Here is a 5,016-nt window from a genome sequence, read left to right as displayed (position 1 = left end):
TCGGTCGTCCTCTGTTTCGGTGCCATCGTGGTCAACGAGTGACTGAATAGGGGATTTAGATCCGCTTACCGATTTTACATATGACCAAAACTTTTTAGGGTTCTTGTTTTGATTGTTTGCCAATGTTTTATGTTCGAATTCGTTGAATGCTTCTCTCATTGCTCTCTTTACGCTCTTTTTCGCTTCGTTCAGCTTTTCCTTATCAGCTATGATTCGACTACTCTTAAACCTATGATGAAGCTTTCTTTGTTTCCGTAGTACCTTTCGTACATGATTGTTATACCACGGTGGATCTTTCCCCTCGCTTTGGACCTTAGTCAGTACGAACTTATCTAAGGCGTACTGGACGATGTTTCTGAATTTTTTCCATTTTTGTTCCACATCCTCTTCCTCAGAAATGAACGTTTGATGGTGGTCACTCAGATATTCTGCGATTTGTGCCCTATCACTCTTGTTAAGCAAATATATTTTCCTTCCTTTCTTGGCATTTCTTATTACACTTGTAGTCATTGATGCAACCACTGACTTATGATCACTGATACCCTCTTCTACATTCACGGAGTCGAAAAGTTCCGGTTTATTTGTTGCTATGAGGTCTAAAACGTTAGCTTCACGAGTTGGTTCTCTATCTGCTCGAAGTAATTCTCGGACAAGGCAGTCAGGATAATGTCACAAGAGTCTCTGTCCCTGGCTCCAGTTCTGATTGTGACTATCCCATTCTATACCTGGTAGATTGAAGTCTCCCCCTATTACAATAGTATGATCACGAAACTTCTTCACGACGTTCTGCAGGTTCTCTCTGAGGCGCTCAACTACTACGGTTGCTGATGCAGGTGGTCTATAGAAGCATCCGACTATCATATCTGACCCACCTTGGATACTTAACCCAGATTATTTCACATTCGCATTCGCTAATAACTTCACTGGATATTATTGAATTCTTTACTGCTATAAATACTCCTCCACCATTGGCGTTTATCATATCCTTTCGGTATATATTCCATTCTGTGTCTAGGATTTCGTTACTGTTCACTTCCGGTTTTAACCAACTTTCCGTTCCTAATACTATAAGCGCACTATTTCCTTCAATAAGCGATACTAATTCAGGAACCTTGCCCTGGATACTCCTGCAGTTTACCAATATTACGTTAACTTTTCTTGTTTTTGGTCTCTGAGGACGGACGTTCTTTATCAACGATGCTGATGTTCTCTCTGGTAAGCCGTCAGGTATTTTATCGTTTCGCCCAATGGGGGGTCCCTCTAACCTAAAAAAAACCCGTGTGCACGCCACACGTACTCTGCTACCCTAGTAGCTGCTTCCGGTGTGTAGTGCACGCCTGACCTGTCTAGGGGGGCCCTACAGTTCTCCACCCAATAACGGAGGTCGATGAATTTGCAACCATTATAGTCGCAGAGTCGTCTGAGCCTCTGGTTTAGACCCTCCACACGGCTCCAAACCAGAGGACCGCGATCGACTCTGGGCACTATGCTGCAGATATTAAGCTCAGCTTGCACTCCGCGTGCGATGCTGGTTGTCTTCACCAAATCAGCCAGCCGCCGGAAGGAACCAAGGATGGCCTCAGAACCCAAGCGGCAGGCGTCATTCGTTCCGACATGTGCTACTATCTGCAGCCGGTCACACCCAGTGCGTTCAATAGCTGCCGGAAGGGCCTCCTCCACATTACGGACGAGACCCCCCGGCAAGCACACCGAGTGCACACTGGCATTCTTCCTCGACCTACCCGCTATTTTCCTGAGGGGCTCCATAACCCGCCTAACGTTGGAGCTCCCTATAACTAATAGGCCCGCCCTCTGTGACTGTCGGGACCTTGCCGGAGAATCGGCCACTGGCCCAACAGGCGAGGCATCCTGTGGTGGCTCGGAAACGATGTCATCACCACTAGGAAGCACCCCGTACCTGTTGGAAAGGGGTAAGGCAGCTGCCACGCGGCCAGATCCCACCTTCGCCTTTCGGCCAGGCACGCGCGAGCCCACCACTGTCCGCCATTCACCCTGGAGTGATGGCTGACCGGTAAGATGCTCACTGCCGGAAGACGCAGCGACATCAGGGGTTCCATGTGATTCCAAGGCCACCGAGGTAGGCATAGGTCTCACCACAGTTGCCCCAACGCCACTACGAGCCGACGCCTGCGCCTCGAGCTCGATGAGCCTAACAGACAAAGCCTCCACCTGCCCCCGAAGAGTGGCCAATTCTCCTTGCGTCCGCTCACAACAACCACAGTCCCTACACATGACTATGTTTACCCTACTCTATACGGTGACAAATTCCCAAGATAATCTTCTGATGAGCTACTCTGATAATCAAGAAACACTCACTGAAATACGAGACGCGAAAACTACGCTAGGTTTTCCCAGAAAAACTATTTAAAAGCTAAGCGCAGCAAATAAGTACAAAATAAATTTCTCTCCTAACGATCAAGAACTGTTAGTTTCTATGCAGAGCAGATAAACACAAATAGAATCCCTTCCTTAGTGGAAGGTCGTAAACAAAATGCAAAATAAACGCTTTATACAAACAGTACTCGCTGCTGCTGGTGCTCTCGCTCTGGCTGTCACAAGACCACTGATGATTCAAGTGACTAGTGGCTAACGGCCGCGAAACAAACAAAAGACGGTTTTTGGGCGCTTTCTGTTCTAAACGATCAAGAAAACACTAAGAAATCTAACACGAAAACTACGTAAAGTTTTATCAAGAACTGTTAGTTACTATGCAGAGCAGATAAACACAAATAGAATCCCTTCCTTAGTGGAAGGCCGTAAACAAAATGCAAAATAAACGCTTTATACAAACAGTACTCGCTGCTGCTGGTGCTCTCGCTCTGGCTGTCACAAGACAACTGCTGATTCAAGTGACTAGTGGCTAACGGCCGCGAAACAAACAAAAGACGGTTTTAGGGCGCTTTCTGTTCTAAACGATCAAGAAAACACTAAGAAATCTAACACGAAAACTACGTAAAGTTTTATCAAGAACTGTTAGTTACTATGCAGAGCAGATAAACACTAATAGAATCCCTTCCTTAGTGGAAGGTCGTAAACAAAATGCAAAATAAACGCTTTATACAAACAGTACTCGCTGCTGCTGGTGCTCTCGCTCTGGCTGTCACAAGACAACAACATATTGTATTAGTATTCGTCAAATTAAAGTGAACTTTTCATCTGTGATGATAACAGTAAAGGACTAGTACCGTGGAAGGAATTTAACTAAGGAAATGCAATGTAGTAAATTGTCTGTGGATTTTTTTTCTTTTAGTGTAGAGGTAACTCCCCCTGTTAACGAGTGAAAACCGTAAAAGCAGTTGTAAGGAACTTCTATTGTAAAGTGCTTGTGTTAGTAATGTAACTGAAATGTAAAGAGACTTAAGCCATCAAAATCACCGGGAGTAAGGTATTCTCTTCCTAGAAAAATAAAACCATAAAACTGTATGGTATCAATTTGAAAATGACATATTACTAACAAAATATCTTGGCTACATGATGGTCCAGCGATGTGAAAGAGATAATTGATTGGGCAACTTGTTTTTCAGTCAAGAAACTTATCAAGTAGGGTTAATGAGTAAAAATGATATGACGCCTGCTTTGCATAACACGCCTTTATGATGATTTGAGGGAAGCGCTGAATTTTTAATAGCACCTGGTATTTCAACTACCTCCTGTTCAAAACTGGTTCAAATGGCTCTGAGCACTATGGGACTTAACTTCTGGGGTTATCAGTCCCCTAGAACTTAGAACTACTTAAACCTAACTAACCTAAGGACATCACACACATCCATGCCCGAGGCAGGATTCGAACCTGCGACCGTAGCGGTCGCACGGTTCCAGACTGTAGCGCCTAGAACCGCTCGGCCACACCGGCCGATAGAAATAGGGACTCTGATCATTTTTTCTACATGAAATGCAGATTAAAAGTGAAGAAATTATAAAAAAATTTTGGAACTAAAAGTAACTGGGCCAGTATAAGCTGAAAGAAGCCAAATGTTCGGGTTTCAAGAGGGAATTTTAGGCAACGATTGGTTAAATCAGGGACAAGAAACACTGGGAACAAGAATGGGTCTGAAATAACGAAATAAGTAGATTATGAAATAGGCAAAGGAAAAATACCCAGCGATAATCCTTTTCTAAAGAACGACATACTGAGTATATTTAACGAAAAGAGAAAACCTGAAAATACAGAAAATGAAGCAGGTTGAAGGGAATACAGGCGTCAAAGAACTTGAAGACTAGAAGAGGAAATAAATAACATGAGATGAGAATTATGAGACTGAGAGAAAATTGGACAGTGCTCAGAAATACCTAAGTAGAAACAAGTCTCCTGGAATATACAACAATCTCTCACAATTACTGAGATCTTTGGGAGAGTCAGCCATGACAAGACTATCCCACATTGTGCGCAAGATATATCAGACAAGCGAATTACCGAACCGTCATTTTAGTACGTCATAGTTGCAAAATACTGATATAAATTACTTATAGAAGAAAGAAAAAGCTGGTAGAAGTCGACCAAGATAAGTTTGTGTCCCGGAGAATTGTTGAAACACGGTCCCTAACCGTATAAGACAGAAAGAAGAAAGCATTTGTACATTTATGAAGGTAGTAGGGGTAAAATACAGCGTGTGAAACTCACGAGCTCGGGCACTAGACCCCAGTCAGTACAATGTATACAGTGGATTGATACAAAAAAGGAAAGTTAAATGGTAGTGTTAATGCTTAAGGTACTGAACACAGTATCCTGACGGGCGACCGGTGTGACAGAGCGGTTCTAGGCGCTTCAGTCTGGAGCCGCGAGACCGCTACGGTGGCAGGTTCGAACACTGCCTCGGGCATGGATGTGTGTGATGTCCTTAGGTTAGTTCGGTTTAAGTAGTTCTGAATTATAGGGGACCGATGACCCCAGATGTTAAGTCCCATAGTACTTAGAGCCATTTGACCCATTTGAACAGTATCCTGACACTTGAATACAGTGCACATACAACCTTTTTGCAGAAAATAATTCTCAGA

The sequence above is a fragment of the Schistocerca nitens genome, chromosome 4, assembly GCF_023898315.1.
Source record: "Schistocerca nitens isolate TAMUIC-IGC-003100 chromosome 4, iqSchNite1.1, whole genome shotgun sequence".
NCBI classification, from domain to species: domain Eukaryota; kingdom Metazoa; phylum Arthropoda; class Insecta; order Orthoptera; family Acrididae; genus Schistocerca; species Schistocerca nitens.
The sequence above is the reverse complement of the archived record's forward strand: the minus strand, read 5'-3'. Positions refer to the sequence as shown.